Genomic DNA, 9,204 nt, shown 5'->3' on the forward strand with positions numbered 1-9,204 from the left:
GGCAGGAGAATGCATGACCGCATGACAGGCAGGCGCCTGAGTCCTTGACTGCAGGCCCTCCGAGCCTGCCGGGACCCTGTGCAGGAGTCTGGAGTGGACGGCAGCTTCTCCCAGAGGCCCGCACGGAAAGCTCTGTAATTGCCTATGGTCAGCCCGAGAATCACACACAGGTATTTAACTGGGAGCTGGACTCCTCACAGTGGGCGTCTCTTGCCCTTTTATGATGGGCAGTGGGGGTTAGACCTTCCCTGGGGGAACAAGATGGACCTTCCCGAGCTCCCGGGCAGCAGAAATCCCTGGCGACCTGGAAAGCCCAGCGCCCCTGTTGGTCTTCTCAGGCCCAATGCTTTGGGCCAGTGATGGACCAAGTGGACCACCTCCCTTTGTTGTAGGTAGAAGTGGGGTTCTTGGGGTGCCACTGGAATAAGAATTTCTGGAGGCCCTCATTACAAGATGACATGTTGTAGAAAGCTTTATTCCTGTGGAATTATACCCCTGAATTTCCAAGGTCCCATTTCCCCTTGTCCCACCAAAGAAGAAGTGTAGCTGTGGCTTCAGCAAGGCTAAGATCAAAGCCAGTGCCCAGAGTTTCCACTCCGTGTTGGAGCAGCGTGCAGTCCAGCATCAGGCCAGCTTAGCTTGTGTTCCCAGCTGCAGTCCATTGCATGTGAGGTCTGCAGGGCCACAGGGCTATGGAGGGAACGCAGGCAGGAGCAAAGACAAAGGAACTGGAGAGCCGAGAGAAAGAGTTCCTTTCTCTAGGGGATTATGTATTCCCAAATTTTTGCAGGCTTGCAGTGGCCCTGCCCACTCTAGCCAGTGTTCTCTGTTCCCAGGTTTGACTGAGAGACAAGTACCTTCCCTATGTCACCCTGACTCACTGCTCATGCACCCACCTTCCCCGTTGTCTAGTCCCTCCCCCCAGTAATCTGCAGGGAATGGACTGGTGGCTCCCTGGGGAGTGCAAAGTTGCAGCTTCCTGGTAAAGCTGCCTGAAATGGCCATGCTTATAGTGTTTGGTTTCCCCCTTTGCTCCTTTCTTATTATTAATAACTAGCTAATTACACCGGTATCACTTTGACCTCTGGAAGGGACTCTCTCCCCCAAAACTGGGCTCTTGCTGACCAGGCCTGGGTATGGTCCCTTCAAGTGGCCCCCAGTCCTCAGTCTGGCCAACTCACAGAGGAGCATGGGGGGACAGATGGGGTGGGAGCACCTTGGAGAGAAGATAGGCCCTGGACATTATTTCAACTCCCTCCTCTCCGCTTGACAGACCCCTGCATGACCTCTCCACGCCAAGAGGGATTTCACACCAGCAAAAGCCCCGAGAGAACTCAGGCCCTGCAGCCACCACTCTGCCCTCCAGCCTGGGCCTTCTCCGCCTGGGAGGGCATTCCGGAGAAAGACCAGGAGCCCAATGGCTTTGTTACAGGACCTTCTTGCCCCCTGTCCCCATCTCTGCCCCTATATCCTCTTCCCCAGGAGGCACCCTCCTCTCCACTCACTCTGTCTCTGCGTTTTCCATCTACGTCAGACTCAATATGGCTTGGCATGACACTGTTATTGAACTTGTATTTAAAATTTCATATTTTATTGTGAATTTTTGCATGAATTTTGACTTTGTACAATATTGCATTAAAACATTATGCATCTTGATTACTGAGTGTTTGGGTGCCCCCTTAAGTTGTGTACCCAAGGAGGTGCCTTGCTCGGTTTGCCTTAACTCTAGCCCTGCCGTGCTCAGGAGTTTTTCATTCATTCATTCCACCTATAGTCACTAAGAAGCCCCCCTGTGCTAAGGCATGTGCTGGGTGCTGGGAGAGAAAAGTGAGCCACGCATAAGACAGTGCTGGGGAAAGACAGCCATGAACGCTGAGGACTGTGGGACAGTGTGGGCCGCTGCAAGACGACAGGACACTGGGGGGATCAAAATAATACCGGCTAACCCTTGGGGGTTACTCTGGCCATGTCGGAGCTCAGGTCTCGCCATCAGCATCTCATTTGTTTCTCTCAATGGCCCTTTGATGTTCTAGATGCTTGTAAGCAACAGATGGGCATCCTGAGACCTGGCAAAGTTACAGGCAGGGCATTTGCGTCGCTCACACTGAGCAGTAGTGGAGGTGGGAGTCCAGCCCAGGTCCACATGGCTCTGGGCTCTCACTTGCTCTTGGAATTGCAGCCACCTTCCCCTGCATCCTCTGCGGCATCAGGGGAGGCTGCATGGAGGAAGTGTGTGCTGAGCTCACAGAGGATGCGTAGGAGTTCACAGGGTGACGAAGTGGGGTAGAAGTGCTTCTGGCAGAGGGAACGTCGGCTAACAGTAAGGCTTAGCGTGAAAAGTGATAGCCCTAGCCGGTTTGGCGGCCCTAGCCGGTTTGGCGGCCCTAGCCGGTTTGGTGGCCCTAGCCGGTTTGGCGGCCCTAGCAGGTTTGGCGGCCCTAACCGGTTTGGCTCAGTGTTGGAGCATTGGCCCTCGGACTGAAGGGTTGCAGGATCAATCCCGGGAGGCAACCAATCAATGTGTCTCTCTCGCATTGATGTTTCTCTCTCTCTCTCTCCCTTCCACTTTCTCTGAAAAGCAATGGAAAAAATATCCTCAGGTGAAGATTAAAAAAAGAAGTGATATCCTGGCATTCACAGTTCTAAGAAGCTGGGCAGCTGCTTGTGCAGAAGCAGGCCTGGGCATCACTTCCCCTTTCTGCTTCTCGGTTTCCTAAGGACCACGTCAGCATAAATAGGAAGCGTGAGAGGCTCCCTGCGGCCTGGAGCCTCCGGCAGAAGGTTGGTCTGCCGTCCACAGAGAGGTAGGTCCTGGCTTTAGGGGCAGGCTGACCGTGGGGTGGGGAGCAGGGGAGTGTGGAGAGACTGGGACAGAAGGGACAGGGAGAGCCTGGGGGTGTTAAGCTCTGGGGACTTGAGGTTAGGGCTTGGCCTCTTGGAAAGACCTGAGCCCGGACTCCTAGGGCAGCTGGTGGGTGAGGAGTCAACCGGGGTGCCGACCCGCTTGGGTGCTGACCTGCTTGGGTGCTGAGTGAGGGGCTTGGGGGGAGGGCAGGCCTCCCTGGTGGGATTCAACTAGCTACACCTAGCGGGGTGGAGAGCTCAGGCCTGGGAGTCAGGCGCTGTGTTCCTTCCATCTTTGCTTAGTTTACTAAGGTGTCACTAGGCGTTGGGGACAGTGGGAACATCCACTCCCTGCTCTGGGCTTCTGTGTCCTCACATCTAGAATGGGAGGAGCGCTGACAGTCCCCGACACTGAGAGAGAGAAAGGGGGGCGCCGCACATGCACATGGTGTCCGCGGGGATGCGGGGATGTGGAGCCTGGGAGGCTGGAGGGGAAACGGGCCCTGCTGTGCTCAGGCCAGGGCTTGGTGTGGCTTGCGGAGCTCACTTTGGAAAATGAGAAGCCCAGTCCCTTACCCACAGACAGTTTTCTCCCTCAAAGAACGCTTTGGCTGTCACACTCTCCCTGACCTGCTGTCCCTCGGCTGGGTTCGGACCTAGGCGTGAGCGTTCTGTCCGCAAGTGTGTTGTCTGGGTGGCGGGTGGGCGCCCAGGGGTGCCTGCACGTGTGTGCAGGTGTGTGAAGGCATGGGCAGGCGTGTGATTGCCCCGCAGATGGGAGGGCGGGTGTCTCCAGGGGTCTGAACTGGGCTACGAGCCTGTGGGCCTCGCCGGACAGCCTCTGGTGACAGTTGCCTATATACAATTTTTCTTCTTCCGAGACCCCGTTACTTTCTGATTTTCTCCGCCTAAGGGTTTCACAAGTCAAGCCTTTCCCGGCAGCTTCAGGTCCCTCTTTCCATTCACCGGTTCTACGTTTGTTGTGCTACTTTCCCCAGCGCTACAGGACAGCTCAGCATTTAGTGAGCGTGTTTAAGGTTAGACAAGTAAGTGCACGGATGTCCACTCTATGAAAAATTAGAATCATCCAGAATCGTGCAGCATCTCTATCCCCTGCTTCCAGCCCTGCCCTCTCCACCGGGGGCCTTCCAAACACTCTCCAAGCATAACATAAGTATGTGGGTTTTCTTTGTACAGAAACGAGATTATTCCATATGTCTTGTTCTGAATTATTTTCTCGCCTGGTATTGTGTTTTAGCAACTTGCCACAACCATACATATAGATCGAACTCATTTGTTAACCCTACAATGTACATGGCCCTTATTAATAATCTGGACACACCCCAGTGGGCCCAGCCCCGTATTGGGGGACGCTTAGGCGGCTTCGGATTTTCCTCGCCTGTGAAGCGCCCCTGCAGCCCTCCCTGGAGCGGAATTGCTGGGCGAGAGGCGGCGTGGTTAAGGCATTTCCACGCCAGCCTCCAAGCAGCGGGATCTACATCTGCCCGCCGGGTCCGGCGTGGAAAGGCTGGTTTCTCTGCAGGGAGAGGCTCTTTGAATTGGTTCCAATGAACTGGGTGAAAATTATCTGGCTCCCACTTGGAGTTTTTTCTCTGATGATGGGGGAAGTTGTGCACCTTCACTAGAGGGCCTCCTTCAATGGTGCTCAGGGAAATGTCGTTTGTTCATTTTCTGATGGATTGTTTGCCTTGTATCTCTGCGCCTGAGGAGTGAATCATTCATCACGTGTGTTGATGACTTATGCGACTGTGTGTTGAAAATATGTTCTTCCAGATTATCACCTGTTTTTATTGTTTCATCTAAAAATGTATTCATAGCTTGCAAGTAAAATCTGCCATTATTTCTTACTTAATGCTGTCTGGATTTGATGAATTAATTGTTCAGCCCCTCAGATGAAAGAAGTATCTGTGGTGCTTTTATCGTTTTAGTTTTGGTTTTTAGATCTTTAATCCACCTAGAATCTAGAGGGGTGGGTAATATGTAAAGTGATCATCTAACCTGAAAAATGATCGGCTAATAATGGCAGTACCATTAGCTGTCTGCACGCAGCCCATCCTCACCTCGGTGAGTTGAAAGGCCCTTATTACCCCTCGAACTCCTCCTTGCTTATTGCCGGTACTGTATTCTGTTCCGTCTATTATTATATTCCTTGTTATTTCTATAGCACATAGAGCAAGTCTCTCATTTTCGGTTTGTTATAATTTGGAATCAGCTTCTCAAGCCCATTAAAAATCCTTTTGAAACTTTTTTGGCATTTTGATTAGATTGCGTTGAATTTAAAGATTATTTGGGAGAGGACTGACGATCGTGGGCAGCTTCTCTATGCCTCTGACCAGGAGGGCACCAACGTTCTCTTTGCCTCTGATGTCATCGCCACGGGTTTCTAGTAGATTCCAGAAATGTCAGTCTCTCCTTCCTCTCCTCATTTGCCAAGGTTTATTTGTTTAGTCAAGAATGGCTTTTGTACTATCAACTATTTAGAAGCATCTATCAAGAGAGACTTACCCTTTTCCCCCTCTTTAATCTGTTCATCTGTTTCTTTATTTTAAAATATATTTTATTGATTCCAGAGAGAGGAAGGGAGAGGGAGAGAGAAACATCAATGATGAAAGTCATCCTTGTTTGGCTGCCTCCCGAATGCCCCCTGCTGGGGATCGAGCCCGAAACCCGGGATCGATCGAACCGGGATCTCCTGGGGCCTAGGTCGAGGCTCGAAGGCTGAGCCACACCCACCAGCCTGTTCATCTGTTTCTTTTAGTCGTGAATAGATTTTTTAAAGGCTCTCTGTCCCTTTCTGGAATAATCCCTAAGTTACCGCAATGCATTCTTTCTTTAAAGGCCTTTGTCAGACTGTCCTCTGAAATTGCTTTTGTTTGCAGTGGGCTGGGTGTTTGTTTTGTTTTTCGCTTCCAGTTTTTACTCCTACCATCAGATTTCTTCTCGGGTTTGGGAGCTTTGAAGCGCGTGTTTCTCTTGAGGGAGGAGGTGTTTGGTTTCTCTCTTCTCTGTTCTCCCTCCTCCTTTCCCTCCCTGTCTCCTTCTTGCCCCTGCAGTCACCTCTCATTCTTAGTGAGTTTTAACCCTTATATTTTTAACACACATTTAACCTCCATTTTCCATCAGCACTTGGGTATAATTAACACACAGATGCCCTTGCTAAAGTTTGTGCTTAGCAAACTTTCACTTCTCCCCTCCTGTCCACCACAACTCACAGCCAACTCCCAGGGTAAAATCATCTGATTTTTGAATTTAATAGTGTCTTGTATTTATTTTCACTCTATACAGGAACTATTCTTCTTTACTTAGCTGCAAGTCTTATTGGTTTATTTTCTCTCCACCTTTTCCAGTATCACATGCTTCCTTGCTTTCTTTTTTTTTTTCTTTCCTGAAGTACATCCTAGAGTAATTTTTTTCAAAAAATACCTAAAAAGCTTTTTTTTGCCCTTACATTTCCAAAACATTGTGGGGTTTTTCCCTTGAATGTCAAAGTAAGCTTAATTTTTTTATGATTCTAAGTTTAAACTGTTCTCTCTCCTTATTTTCAAGACATCACTGTGTATTTGGAGTTCAGGGTCACTAACTTCTTGGGAAAATTTTTGCCAACCTAACTCTTGCTACATTAAAAAGAACCTGTTTTTGTTTCTTTCGTTCTGGAAGCTTCTAGGATTACCCTTTTATTCTTGGATGACTGAAGGTTCACCAGCATGTGACTGAGTATGGCACTATTTAAAATTAATCTTACTCTTCACTAGTGAACTGTCGTCTCCTTCAAAGCCCTGTGAAGTTTTCTTCTATTTCTAATTGTATCCATTTGGGCTCACATGGAAAATCCCCAAACAACAGTAGTTTAACAATACAGAAGTTTATTTTTCACTCACGTAAAAGATGTCTAGAGATAGGCAGCCTCAGGCTGGTATGGCTGCCCCACAGTGAAAAGAAGGATCCAAGTTTCTCTCTTTCTGTGGCATGTGGCTTTCATCCTCAAGGTAACTCTGTGGTCCAAAGTAGCTGCTGGAGCTCCAGCCATCACTTCCAAGTAGCAGGTGGGAAAAAGGAGGAAAGGTAGGAGGACCTCTCCCACCCGAGCCAACTCCCTTTAAACAGCCTTTTTGGAGAGCACATCCAATGTTTCCACTTGTATCTCCCTGGATTACATTTAGTCATATGGCCACACCTAATGCTAGAAGTCTACAGGAAATACAGTCTTTTATTCTGCGCAGCAAAAGGTCCAGATAAAACCTGAACTTCTGTTACCAAGGAAGAAAGGGGGAGCTAGTTGGCTGACACCATCTGCCATGCCTACCTCTGTCCTCTGCTTCCAGATGTTGGAGCTCCTGGATTTCTTCTCCAGGCCTCCACTTTTCTCTAAGACGATCCCTCTCCTTGCCCATTTGCTCCGTCTTCAACACGTAGCATCACGGCACAGTCATTTGTAGCAGTCATTCTGTAATATGGCCCATTACTGAGTGTATTTTTTAATTATGGATTTTTTTTTTTACCACCAAATTCCAAGATCTCTATTTATTTATTCTTTGCATAGCAGTCTGTTCTTTTAAAAGGCTATGATTTCTCAAATCTCCCCGAGGACACTAAACGAGATGTTTTAAAGTTTTGTTTTGGCTTTGGCCGGGTGGCTCAGTTGGTTGAGCATTGTCTAGTAAACCCAAAGGTCGCCAGTTCGATTCCCAGTCAGGACACATACCTAGGTTGCAGGTTCGATCCTAGGTCAGGGAGATGGGAAGCAACCGACCAATGTTTCTCTCTCTATCTCTCTCTAAACATATCTTTAGGTGAGGATTTAAAAAAGAGTTTTGTTTTGTTTTGCCTGTATTTATGCATGTCTATAGAAATGTGTGTTGGGTCACATACATCACAATAGACACGTATGGTACCAAGGTGCCAGGCCGAGGCGACAGTGGGGCTGGAGCCCATGAAGCAGGGCCCCTCTACAACCTACTGGTGTAGTGGCTGAGAGTGCAGACTCCAGCGCCCACCTGCTGTGGCCTTCGGTCCCAGCCTGTCCTTCACTAGCTGTATGACTGTGGCCCATCTACCGGTTTCCTGCCTATAAAGTGGGGGTTCTAGCAGTAACCCACACATTCATGTATTCATATCCATAAAGCCCTTTGAACCCAGCTGGCTCGCGGTGAGCATTTTATCTTTGTTAGCCACTAATATGAATTTTCTGCCTGTGTGGATTTTATGCTTGTGTTCTTTGATGACATTAATTTGTTTTAACCATTTACAATGTAAACATAGTAATCTGTTCTTCATAATTTTGCTGCAAACATTTCTCTTTTGTGCTTTGTCCTTTGCTTTATGGTCTGGTTATTTTTATAAAATATAGAAGATTTTCCTTTTATGTACTTCTGTCAGCCTTCGTCTCTGATTTCTTCCATTGTGTTTAAGCTTGAATAGTTTAAAGGCATTCATTTCTATGGTTTGCCAGTTTAATATGCTTCGACTTCTCCCATTGAATTTTTTTTTTAATCCTTACCTGAGGATATTTTTTCCATTGCTTTTCAAAGTGTGTGGAAGAGAGAGAGAAAGAGAGACAGAGACAGAGACAGAGAGATGTGAGAGAGACACATCGATTGGTTGCCTCCCACACGGGCCCCAACCAAGGCCGGGGATGGAGCCTGCAACCGAGGTTCATGCCCTTGGCCAGAATCAAACCCGAGACCCTTCAGTCCGAGGGCCAAAGCTCTAACCACTGAGCCAGACCGGCCAGGGCCCATTTAGATGTTCAAGCAGCCCAATATTTGGGGAATGGTGTGAGGGGCAGGGATTGAGCTGATCTGTTTTACGTTCCCCGAGCATCTTAGCATGTTTTCTTACTCCATCGCTGTACGCTCATTCCCAGTTCCTCCATCATTCAGCACATCCTTGGTAAAACAGTTTGTCTGCCCGCTGATCTATCCTGTGTGTGTGTGTGTGTGTGTGCGCGCGTGCACATGCTCTCCTGCAACTCGAGTGAGGTTTCAGACTATTTTCCTAGGGATGAAAAGAGGAAATCCCCGGCCTCTTGCCGAGAAAAGGGAAATGGCATTCAGAGAGCGGTGTGGGAGGAATGCCAGGAAATGGGGCAGAGGTGGGGAGAGCACCAGGCCCCGAGTGTGTGAGTGTACACCTGATCACACCCAGGGGAGGGCACTGTCCCCACCACCCAGTGACTCCCCAAAGCAGATGTAGGTCAGTAGCCCATGGGGAACTCAAAATAATACTAGGCCTCCCTCTCTGGTTTTCCCACCACCCGGGCTCTGCACGGGGGAGCCCGACACCTGACCCAGTGGAAACCCATTTCTTCAGAGGCCATGAGAGTACCTCCCTCCTGGTCAC

This window comes from Miniopterus natalensis, chromosome 2 (genome assembly GCF_054644295.1).
Source record: "Miniopterus natalensis isolate mMinNat1 chromosome 2, mMinNat1.hap1, whole genome shotgun sequence".
Lineage (NCBI taxonomy): Eukaryota > Metazoa > Chordata > Mammalia > Chiroptera > Miniopteridae > Miniopterus > Miniopterus natalensis.